At 40.8% G+C, this 13,369-nt stretch overlaps 1 protein-coding gene across 1 annotated transcript in view; it reads right to left on the bottom strand.

Annotated features, from left to right (window-relative positions):
- The window catches only part of fras1 (Fraser extracellular matrix complex subunit 1), a 333,688-nt gene that overhangs the window by 124,026 nt on the left and 196,293 nt on the right, over positions 1-13,369 (bottom strand). The window lies entirely within an intron of this gene.

Below are 13,369 nucleotides of genomic sequence, written 5' to 3'. Positions count from 1 at the left end.
TGCATTCCAGGCTGCGTGGACAGAGGAATTTGCATTTGTGGAGAGAGCAGGATCTGCGGTATGTCTAATATGCAATGATAAAATTGCATCGATGAAACGGTCAAATATAAAGCGGCACTTCAGTACGCACCATGCTTCATTTGCATCGAAATATCCAGCGGGGGACAGCAGGAAAAGGGCATGCGAGGAGCTACAGCGGAGAGTGCAGACGAGTCAGCAGCAACTACGTGTGTGGACCAAGCAAGGTGACGGGAATTCCGCTAGCTTTGCGGGGGCTTTGGCAATAGTAAGGAATGGAAAGTCATTCACAGATGGCGAGTATGCCAAAACATTCATGCTTGATGTGGCCAATGAACTGTTTGATGACTTCCCAAATAAAGACAAGATAATCAAACGAATAAAAGACATGCCCCTGTCAGCAAGAACTGTGCACGATCGTAGCATCATGATGGCAAATCAAGTCGAGGTAACACAAATTAAGGACATAAACGCCGGGACATACTTTTCTCTCGCGTTAGATGAGTCAACAGACGTTAGCCATCTATCTCAGTGCAGTATCATTGCCAGGTATGCTGCAGGTGACACACTGCGTGAGGAAAGCTTGGCTGTTTTGCCAATGAAAGGGACAACAAGAGGAGAGGATTTATTCACGTCTTTCATGGAGTTTGCTAAAGAAAAAAAACTACCGATGGATAAACTTATTTCTGTCTGTACTGATGGTGCACCCTGTATGTTGGGGAAGAACAAAGGATTTGTAGCGCTTCTCCGTGAACATGAAAAGAGAGCCATCCTAAGTTTTCATTGCATCCTGCACCAGGAGGCGCTTTGCGCTCAGACGTGTGGCCAGGAGCTTGGCGAGGTGATGTCTCTGGTCATTCGAGTGGTCAACTTTATTGTTGCCCGAGCTTTAAATGATCGCCAGTTTAAAGCTCTGTTAGAAGAAGTTGGGAATCATTATCCCGGTCTGCTTTTACACAGCAACGTGCGTTGGTTGTCAAGGGGGAAGGTGCTCAGCCGTTTTGCAGCTTGCCTGAGTGAAATCCGGACTTTTCTTGAAATGAAAGGCGTCAAGCATCCTGAGCTAGACAACACTGACTGGCTCCTGCAGTTTCACTATCTCGTGGACATAACTGGCCATCTGAACCAGCTCAATGTGAAAATGCAAGGTATTGGAAATACAATCTCATCCCTTCAACAAGCAGTGTTTGCATTTGAAAGCAAGCTGGAAGTCTTTCTCAGGGACATTGAAACAGGTCGTCTTCTGCACTTTGAAAGACTACAACAATTTAGAGATGCATGCTTAGCAAGTGACTCCACTCAACATCTGGATCTCCAGCAGCTAGCTGGCTTTACGTTCAATCTCCTGCAGTCATTCAAAGCACGTTTTGGAGAATTTCGTGCGCGCACTGGTCTTTTCAAGTTCATCACTCATCCACATGAGTGTGCAGTGGACAAAATCGACCTGACATGCATCCCCGGGGTCTCTATCGGAGACTTTGAGCTGGAAGTTGCTGACCTGAAGGCATCAGACATGTGGATGAGTAAGTCAAGTCACTTAATGGAGAGTTGGAAAGTCTTGCGTGACAGCGAGCAGAGCTGGCGAGGGAACACAAGTGGACAGAAATTAAAAATCTTCAACCTGAAGACCAGCTGATTCTTAAAACTTGGAACGAGCTTCCTGTGACATACCACACAATGCAGCGTGTGAGTATTGCCGTATTGACCATGTTTGGCTCTACATATGCATGTGAACAGTCTTTCTCGCATATGAGGAACATTAAGACCAACCTACGCTCACGTTTAACTGATGGAAGCCTCAACGCCTGCATGAAGCTCAACCTCACCACGTATGAACCAGACTACAAGGCCATCAGCAAAACCATGCAGCACCAGAAGTCGCATTAAAAGTAAGACATATTTAATTTATTATACGTTAAAAATACTATATGGCTCTCAATGAAATATATTTAGAAATATTTGGCTTTTATGGCTCTCCCAGTCAAAAAGGTTCCCGACCCCTGAACTAGAGCTATAGAAAAGACCCTATTTTACTCCTATGTTACTCAGTAAAAACCACTCATCACAGTTCAATTACAGATATTTTACGCATATATTACTTGGTTATCTCTGTGTAATAAATGGCCTGTGATTTGAAGTGGCCATATCATGCTAACTCTAGCTCTATATTTTTAATTTAGGGCTCCACTAGAGTGGCGGCACGGTGGCGCAGTGGTTAGCGTGGTCACCTCACAGCAAGAAGGTCCCGGGTTCGAGCCCCACGGTAGTCCAACCTTGGAGAGGTCATCCCGGGTCGTCCTCTGTGTGGAGTTTGCAAGTTCTTCCCATGTCTGCGTGGGAACAGCGGGATCCTCCCATGCGCTACATCCCCCCGGATCGGCAGAGGGGGTGGAGCAGCAACCGGGACGGCTCGGAAGAGTGGGGTAATTGGCCGGATACATCCATCCATTATCTTATCCTGCTCTCAGGGTCACAGGGATGCTGGAGCCCTTCCCAGCAGTCATTGGGCGGCAGGCAGGGAGACACCCTGGACAGGCCACCACACAGGGCCGACACACACACACACACACACACACACACACACACACACACACACACACACACACACACACACACACACACACACACATATCTAGGGACAATTTAGTACGGCCGATTCACCTGATCTACATGTCTTTGGCCTGTGGGAGGAAACCGGAGCCCCCAGAGGAAACCCATGCAGACACGAGGAGAACATGCCAACTCCACACATAGGACGACCTGGGACGACCCCCAAGGTTGGACTACCTTGGGGCTCGAACCCAGGACGTTCTTGCTGTGAGGCGACCGCGCTAACCACTGTGCCATCATGCCGCCTCTCCAAGTTATATAACACATTAAAGGAAAGGGAAAACCCAAAAGCATGACATGGGCTCTTTTAAAGGATTCCCAAGAATGCATACAATGTATTGCAATGTGAGGAGGTGACTTTCAGATACACAATGTGAGGAGGTGACATATAGATACACAATGTGAGGAGGTGGCATATAGATACACAATGTGAGGAGGTGGCATATAGATACACAATGTGAGGAGGTGGCATATAGATACACAAGACACAACTGAAGATTCAGAGAAAGCACAGAAAGTGGGCAAAGGGAATAAACCAGTGGGAGACAGTGGCTCTCCTCTGTGCAGCATGATAAGAAGCCAAGAACACGGTGTTTAAATGAGATGCGTTATCTAAAAACAATTTACAATGCAGCAGTGTGTAAAAGCAGGTAACGCAGCATGCACAGTCGAGGACCCTGCCCCGATGACAAACATAAACGGGGATTTTCCACAGATATGAGAAATACTGCAAATGCTGACACACAGATGGTAAGCGTGTTTCCCTGGGAAGGTACGGTACAGTAACTCAGGATGAGCTAGGTGGAAATGCCAGCGAGTCAGCAGCATATACAGCCGGCGTGAGGCGGAGAGTAACAACACCACTGAAGACACACTAAATACGTGTTGCATGGCAACAACGTGGTACTCATGTCCATGTTGTGGTTGTGTAGTAGTAGGGCTGTGTTTGAGTGTGTGTGTGTGTGTGTGTGTGTGTGTGAGAATGACAGAGACAGAGAAAGACAGCCAGAGAGAGAGAGAGACAGACAGCCAAACTGAGAGAGACAGACAGACAGACAGACAGCCAGAGAGGGAGACAGAGACAGGGAGAAAAAGACAGAGACAGCCAGAGACAGGGAGACAGAGAGAGCAGTTGAGTGATTGTTGAATGCCGCTGTGGGGAAGAAGCGATTTTTTTGCCTGGTAGCCTTATATTAGATGAACATCATATGTGTGTGTGTGTGTGTGTGTGTGTGTGTGTGTGTGTGTGTGTGTGTGTGTGGGGAACTTTCATCTTCTTGCATTAGCCGATTGAGTGTGAGAGTTTTTCAGAGGAGCAGAATCTTTGGGTTTATCTTAAAAAATGATTCACTTCATCATGTCTGATAAAAGCTTCTGTCATTTCACCAAGTTAACAAACTCACACTGGTGTTTTATTGAAGTTAACAAACTCACACTGGTGTTTTATCAAAGTTAAACTCTAACTGGTGTTTTATCAAAGTTAAACTCTAACTGGTGTTTTATGAAAGTTAACAAAATCTAACTGGTGTTTTATTAAAGTTAACAAACTCACACTGGTGTTTTATTAAAGTTAACAAAATCTAACTGGTGTTTTATTAAAGTTAACAAAATCTAACTGGTGTTTTATTAAAGTTAACAAACTCACACTGGTGTTTTATTAAAGTTAACAAAATCTAACTGGTGTTTTATTAAAGTTAACAAAATCTAACTGGTGTTTTATTAAAGTTAACAAAATCTAACTGGTGTTTTATTAAAGTTAACAAAATCTAACTGGTGTTTTATTAAAGTTAACAAAATCTAACTGGTGTTTTATTAAAGTTAACAAACTCACACTGGTGTTTTATTAAAGTTAACAAAATCTAACTGGTGTTTTATTAAAGTTAACAAACCTAACTGGTGTTTTATTAAAGTTAACAAAATCTAACTGGTGTTTTATTAAAGTTAACAAAATCTAACTGGTGTTTTATTAAAGTTAACAAAACCTAACTGGTGTTTTATTATAGTTAACAAAATCTAACTGGTGTTTTATTAAAGTTAACAAAATCTAACTGGTGTTTTATTAAAGTTAACAAACTCACACTGGTGTTTTATTAAAGTTAACAAACTCACACTGGTGTTTTATTAAAGTTAACAAACTCACACTGGTGTTTTATTAAAGTTAACAAGCTCACACTGGTGTTTTATTAAAGTTAACAAACTCACACTGGTGTTTTATTAAAGTGAACAAAATCTAACTGGTGTTTTATTAAAGTGAACAAAATCTAACTGGTGTTTTATTAAAGTTAACAAAATCTAACTGGTGTTTTATTAAAGTTAACAAAATCTAACTGGTGTTTTATTAAAGTTAACAAAACCTAACTGGTGTTTTATTAAAGTTAACAAAACCTAACTGGTGTTTTATTAAAGTTAACAAACTCACACTGGTGTTTTATTAAAGTTAACAAACTCACACTGGTGTTTTATTAAAGTTAACAAACTCACACTGGTGTTTTATTAAAGTTAACAAAACCTAACTGGTGTTTTATTAAAGTTAACAAAACCTAACTGGTGTTTTATTAAAGTTAACAAACTCACACTGGTGTTTTATTAAAGTTAACAAACTCACACTGGTGTTTTATTAAAGTTAACAAACTCACACTGGTGTTTTATTAAAGCTAACAAACTCACACTGGTGTTTTATTAAAGCTAACAAACTCACACTGGTGTTTTATTAAAGTTAACAAAATCTAATTGGTGTTTTATTAAAGTTAACAAAATCTAACTGGTGTTTTATTAAAGTTAACAAAATCTAACTGGTGTTTTATTAAAGTTAACAAAATCTAACTGGTGTTTTATTAAAGTTAACAAACTCACACTGGTGTTTTATTAAAGTTAACAAACTCACACTGGTGTTTTATTAAAGTTAACAAACTCACACTGGTGTTTTATTAAAGTTAACAAGCTCACACTGGTGTTTTATTAAAGTTAACAAACTCACACTGGTGTTTTATTAAAGTGAACAAAATCTAACTGGTGTTTTATTAAAGTGAACAAAATCTAACTGGTGTTTTATTAAAGTGAACAAAATCTAACTGGTGTTTTATTAAAGTTAACAAAATCTAACTGGTGTTTTATTAAAGTTAACAAAATCTAACTGGTGTTTTATTAAAGTTAACAAAATCTAACTGGTGTTTTATTAAAGTTAACAAAATCTAACTGGTGTTTTATTAAAGTTAACAAAACCTAACTGGTGTTTTATTAAAGTTAACAAAACCTAACTGGTGTTTTATTAAAGTTAACAAACTCACACTGGTGTTTTATTAAAGTTAACAAACTCACACTGGTGTTTTATTAAAGTTAACAAACTCACACTGGTGTTTTATTAAAGCTAACAAACTCACACTGGTGTTTTATTAAAGTTAACAAAATCTAATTGGTGTTTTATTAAAGTTAACAAAATCTAACTGGTGTTTTATTAAAGTTAACAAAATCTAACTGGTGTTTTATTAAAGTTAACAAAATCTAACTGGTGTTTTATTAAAGTTAACAAACTCACACTGGTGTTTTATTAAAGTTAACAAACTCACACTGGTGTTTTATTAAAGTTAACAAACTCACACTGGTGTTTTATTAAAGTTAACAAGCTCACACTGGTGTTTTATTAAAGTTAACAAACTCACACTGGTGTTTTATTAAAGTGAACAAAATCTAACTGGTGTTTTATTAAAGTGAACAAAATCTAACTGGTGTTTTATTAAAGTTAACAAAATCTAACTGGTGTTTTATTAAAGTTAACAAACTCACACTGGTGTTTTATTAAAGTTAACAAACTCACACTGGTGTTTTATTAAAGTTAACAAACTCACACTGGTGTTTTATTAAAGTTAACAAACTCACACTGGTGTTTTATTAAAGTTAACAAACTCACACTGGTGTTTTATTAAAGTTAACAAACTCACACTGGTGTTTTACTAAAGTTAACAAACTCACACTGGTGTTTTATTAAAGTTAACAAACTCACACTGGTGTTTTATTAAAGTTAAATAACTCACACTGGTGTTTTATTAAAGTTAAATAACTCACACTGGTGTTTTATTAAAGTTAAATAACTCACACTGGTGTTTTATTAAAGTTAAATAACTCACACTGGTGTTTTATTAAAGTTAAATAACTCACACTGGTGTTTTATTAAAGTTAACAAACTCACACTGGTGTTTTATTAAAGTTAACAAACTCACACTGGTGTTTTATTAAAGTTAACAAACTCACACTGGTGTTTTATTAAAGTTAACAAACTCACACTGGTGTTTTACTAAAGTTAACAAACTCACACTGGTGTTTTATTAAAGTTAACAAACTCACACTGGTGTTTTATTAAAGTTAAATAACTCACACTGGTGTTTTATTAAAGTTAACAAACTCACACTGGTGTTTTATTAAAGTTAAATAACTCACACTGGTGTTTTATTAAAGTTAAATAACTCACACTGGTGTTTTATTAAAGTTAAATAACTCACACTGGTGTTTTATTAAAGTTAAATAACTCACACTGGTGTTTTATTAAAGTTAAATAACTCACACTGGTGTTTTATTAAAGTTAACAAACTCACACTGGTGTTTTATTAAAGTTAACAAACTCACACTGGTGTTTTATTAAAGTTAACAAACTCACACTGGTGTTTTATTAAAGTTAACAAACTCACACTGGTGTTTTACTAAAGTTAACAAACTCACACTGGTGTTTTATTAAAGTTAACAAACTCACACTGGTGTTTTATTAAAGTTAAATAACTCACACTGGTGTTTTATTAAAGTTAAATAACTCACACTGGTGTTTTATTAAAGTTGAATAACTCACACTGGTGTTTTATTAAAGTTAACAAACTCACACTGGTGTTTTATTAAAGTTAAATAACTCACACTGGTGTTTTATTAAAGTTAAATAACTCACACTGGTGTTTTATTAAAGTTAAATAACTCACACTGGTGTTTTATTAAAGTTAAATAACTCACACTGGTGTTTTATTAAAGTTAAATAACTCACACTGGTGTTTTATTAAAGTTAACAAACTCACACTGGTGTTTTACTAAAGTTAACAAACTCACACTGGTGTTTTATTAAAGTCAACAAACTCTAACTGGTGTTTTATTAAAGTTAACAAACTCACACTGGTGTTTTATTAAAGTTAACAAACTCACACTGGTGTTTTGTTAGAATTAAACTCTAACTGGTGTTTTATTAAAGTTAAACCCTAACTGGTGTTTTATTAAAATTAACGAAATCTAACTGGTATTTTATCAAAATTAACAAAATCTAACTGGTATTTTAGTAAAGTTAACAAACTCTAACTGGTGTTATATTAAAGTAAACAAAACCTAACTGGTGTTTTATTAAAGTTAACAAACTCACACTGGTGTTTTATTAAAGTTAAATAACTCACACTGGTGTTTTGTTAAAGTTAACAAACTCACACTGGTGTTTTGTTAAAATTAACCTCTAACTGGTGTTTTATTAAAATTAACAAAATCTAACTGGTATTTTATCAAAATTAACAAAATCTAACTGGTATTTTAGTAAAGTTAACAAACTCTAACTGGTGTTATATTAAAGTAAACAAAACCTAACTGGTGTTTTATTAAAGTTAACAAACTCACACTGGTGTTTTATTAAAGTTAACAAAATCTAACTGGTGTTTTATTGAAGATAACAAGCTCTTACTGGTGTTTTATTGAAGTTAACAAGCTCTTACTGGTGTTTTATTGAAGTTAACAAGCTCTTACTGGTGTTTTATTGAAGTTAAGAAAATCTAACGTGTTTTATTAAAGTTAACAATCTAACTGGTGTTTTATTGAAGCCTGTATGAACATGAGGTGTCAGTGTCCGGTGTCGGTTGTGGCAGCTGACACCTGGTTTGCTGATCATTTGGGCTGAATCCACCACGTCTCCGGCTGCCGACTCTTGACCAGCGACAGTGGATGTACAGCGGGACGGGAGGAGCGGGGAGGAGAGCGGGGAGGAGGAGGTGTGCACGGGCGTCAGCATGGAATCAGGAATCAGGAACGCTTTATCTGTCATGTCACTTCATGCACTTGTGTACATGAAATGAAACAAAATGCCATTTCCCCCAGCCCACGTCAGTACAACACAAACACAAAAGCACAACCAAAAACTACGACAACACACCCAAACTAACACACATATCCACACCAACACACATCAAAACTAAACATAAAATCACTGCCAAAGGGGTCGAATGCCCACCAAGACGACTGCCGGAACCGCCGGTCCGCATGGGCCAGCAGCTAAGTTAGCTCGCTCCATTTCAGCGTCCTGTCCAGGCAGGGGCCGTGGTCCATGGGCCCACAGGACGAAGCAGACCAAGCTCCTCCAGGTGATCCAGCACCAGCTCTCCCAGTCAGACACCCTCGACACCTCCCCACCCTCCTCACGACGACATCAAAAACACCACACTCAACGCCAGGTGAGGCCGCCGCCAGGCCACCCTCAGTGTTTATCGGTTGGCCGGTCCGCATGGGCCAGCAGCCAGCCCAGCCCGCCCCGCTCTCCCAGCTGATCCAGCGCCAGCTCTCCCAGCCATCAAATGAAGACAAAACCCAGACGTGGACGGAGACACTGGATGGACAGCACATGGCGAGGCCGCCGCAAACACAAATTCGAACAGCCGTCTTCTTCTAAATAATCTTCATCCTCATCTAAATCTCAAATAAATAATCCATCTCCAGCCAGAGGTGGATTATTTACTTTATCATCCATTTTCTTTGATGTCTTTGGAAGATTTGGAAGTTAACAGCCTGGGGACACATCGTCCAACCGTAACACAAAAGACCAAATGACAAACTGTTGTTTGTTTTACTTGGTTTTAAAGAAAGGACCGGCTAATGGTAAGTGTAGCTAAGAATTCCCTCTTTTTTTTCTTCTTCTCCCAATCGTACTTGGCCCCACTCTTCCGAGCCGTCCCGGTCACTGCTCCACCCCCTCTGCCCATCCGGGGAGGGCTGCACACTACCACATACCTCCTCCGCTACATGTGGAGTCGCCAGCCGCTGCTTTTCACCTGACTGTGAGGAGTTTCACTAGGGGGATGTAGCGCGTGGGAGATCACGCTATTCCCCCCAGTTCCCCCCCAAACAGGCACCCTGACCGACCAGAGGAGGCGCTAGTGCAGCGACCAGGACACGTACGGCCAATTGTGTCTGTAGGGACGCCCAACCATGACGGAGGTATAATACGGGGATTCGAACCAGTGATCCCCGTGTTGGTAGGCAACGGACTAGACTGCCATGGCGGTTTTCCGTTTCCTATGCTAGCTTTTTGGAGGAGACGCACTTGGACCCAATAAGGAATTGTGGATTTGAAACATTCATCCAACAAAATTAGGAAACGTGTGAGTGTGTGTGTGTGTGTGAGAAACAGAGAAAGCTACAAAGAGTTTTCTGGCATCAGGCCATTCTTGTGGGTACTTCTGTGTATTGTTGTAGAGCACTTGTTATAACAAGGTGTGTACTGTCGTTACTGTAACTTGGTGTGTGGGATGTGATGCTGCTGTTGCTGCAGCATGACAGGTACAATGCATCTGTCAGCCCACCCACCCAATAACACCAACAGCCAGCACTGACTGACTGTATCCACTCCCTAGCCCTTAACCATCATAGCTACATGCCTAACCTTAACCCTTACCCCAATCCTTACCCTAACCTAATCCTAACCTTAATCCTAAACCAAAAATAATCCTAACCTTAACCCTTACCCCAATCCTTACCATAACCCTTACCCCAATCCTTACCATAACCCTTACCCCAATCCTTACCTTAACCCTTACCCCAATCCTTACCATAACCCTTACCCTAACCTAATCCTAACCTTAATCCTAAACCTAAAATAATCCTAACCTTAACCCTTACCCTACCCTAATCCTAATCGTAACCCTTACCCTAAACTAATCCTAACCTTAACCCTTAACCTAACCTAATCCTAACCTTAACGCTTACCCTAATCTAATCCTAACTTTAACTCTTACCCTAAACTAATCCTAACCTTAAACTTTACCCTAACCTAATCCTAACCTTAACTCTTACCCTAACCTAATCCTAACCCTAAACCTAAACTAATCCTAACCTTAACCCTTATCCTAACCTAATCCTAATCGTAACCCTTATCCTAACCTAATCCTTATCGTAACCCTTACCCTAAACTAATCCTAACCTTAACCCTTACCCTAACCTAATCCTAACCTTAACTCTTACCCTAACCTTAACTCTTACCTTAACCTAATTCTAACCTTAACCCTTACCATAACCTAATCCTAACCTTAACTCTTACCCTAACCTTAACGCTTACCCTAAACTAATCCTAACCCTTACCCTAACCTTAACTCTTACCCTTATCCTAACCTAATCCTAACCCAATCCTAACCTCAACCCTTATCCTAACCTAATCCTAACCCTAACCCAACCCTAATCCTTATCGTAACCCTTACTCTAACCTAATCCTAACCTTAATTTTTACCTTAACCTTATCCTAACCTTAACTCTTACCCTAATCTAATCCTAACCGTAACCCTTACCCCAACCTACTCCTAACATTAACCCTTACCCTAACCTAATCCTAACCTTAACCCTTACCCTTACCTAATCCTAACCTTAACCCTTACCCAATAACTGCTGGAGCCTATCCCAGCAGTTATTGGGCAGCAGGCGAGGAGACACCCTGGATAGGCTGCCAGGCCATCACAGGGCGCGCACGTGCACACACACACACACACACACACACACACACACACACACACACACACCACACACAAGTCCCTATCTTTCATCTGCTTCTCTGTCCAGACACCTCCACTATGGCATGCAGGTCCTGCCTTGTCTGTGTGTGTGTCTGTGTGTGTGTGTGTGTGTGTGTGTGTGTGTGTGTGTGTGTTTATACAGGTAATGGGTGAAGGAAGTTGCACAGATTGAAAATGCGTGTGCTTTTGTGTAAATGACTTGTGTGTGTGTGTGCGTGTGTTTTTGGAAACCTAAGGAGACTGCCAAATTTGCGTAATGCCAAAACCTCTCCTTTCTGGCTCTCTCTCTCTGTCATGGTGGCCTGTACTAGCTGCTAGATAGCTGCTCCCACTTCCATAAAAAAATAAATGAATCCACAGCAGTGATGAAAGGGGAGGGGAAAACACTTGAACATTCTGCACCGCCCCCCCCCCCCACTTACACAGCAGGCGAGCATCCTGAGATCAATGTGCAACTCCGGCAAACTGTTTTAGGTCTACGGTTAGCTACTAATGCATGCTGCACATACACCTCAAGCCGAGTTTCATATTGACGTGATCACAGCCGACACCGAGGCTGGGAGAGTAGTCTGAAGTGAGTAACAGCACAGTTCACGCTCTTACTGGTTCAATAGTACGACAATAAAACTGCTGCTCACCAGACACAACAGGCTTTATTTGGCTGAAGATCCTAAATGTACTCAGTATGGAGACCAGATGATTGGAGATGTTTTCTTTTTTTCCAGCCCCTCACCAGGAATTTGGTACCAGAGCCCCATGCTATGTGTGGAGGTGAGCCCAAACAGATATAGTTGGGCTCTCCTCCACACATAACTATATCTAGTCGGGCTCACCAGCTCAGGCTCCTTTCCTGCCAGAGAGGTGACGTTCCGGGTCCCGAGGACCAATCTGCAATGCCGAGTCTGCGATGAAGAGGGAGCTGAGCGGGAAGGCAAAGCTCTCAATTTACCAGGCCATCTTCGTTCCAACCTACACCACCTAGGGTCATGAGCTTTGGGTAGTGACCTAAAAGGTCAGATCCCGGATCCAAGCAGCTGAAATGAGTTTCCTCCGTAGGGTGTCTGGGCTCAGCCTTAGAGATAGGGTGAGGAGCTCGGATATCCGGAGGGAGCTCAGAGTAGAGCCGCTGCTCCTTCGCGTCAAAAGGAGCCAGTTGAAGTGGTTGGGGCATCTGATTAGGAGGCCTCCTGGGCATCTTCCTTTGGAGGTTTTCCGAGCACATCCAACTGGCAGACATGGCAAAACCAGGTCCAGAAAGTACAACTCCGAACCATGTATTTCCTCAAGCTGAAGAATGGGGTTGATTAGAATCAATTGGTTAACACATGGGTGCAGCAAATACATGGTTAGGATTTTTACTTTCTGGACCTGGATTTGCCAACTCTGCCACCTGGGAGGAGACCCCGGGGTAGATCCAGAACTCGCTGGAGGGACTACACATTCAATCTGGCCTGGGAACACCTTGGGATCCCCCAGGAGGAGCTGGAGGGCGTTGGTGGGGAAAGGGACGTCTGGAGTGCCCTACTTAGCTTGCTGCCACCGCGACCCGACCCCGAAGAAGCGGCTGATGAGACTATATTCATGAATGACTTTGAAGAATAACTTAAAAACACACGAACTGAAGCCCTGATTGACAAGACGAAGCCAAGTCCTCTGAAACCAACAGGAAAAGCAGCTTGCTCATAATGTTCTCTTCCTCATGAGAAATACAGCAGATATGATTTAGGATTGGCGGGCGGCGTCTCCTAAACCCACAAAGATAAGAGCACAACTGACACAACAGGTGTAAGTCAAAATGCCTTGCAAAGATCTGAAAAAAGCAAATCAACAAAAAATAATGTAAGAAATACAAAGGTGCAGTAGTGAAAGGAGACGTGCAGTAAGACGAGCAAGCGCATAAAGATTAAATCATGAAAAGACTGAAGTTGCATCTATGATGGATAAAAAGATGAACT

This window comes from Lampris incognitus, chromosome 1 (assembly GCF_029633865.1).
Source record: "Lampris incognitus isolate fLamInc1 chromosome 1, fLamInc1.hap2, whole genome shotgun sequence".
NCBI lineage: Eukaryota > Metazoa > Chordata > Actinopteri > Lampriformes > Lampridae > Lampris > Lampris incognitus.
Note: the sequence above shows the minus strand (reverse complement) of the source record. Positions and strands in the feature narration are given on the sequence as shown.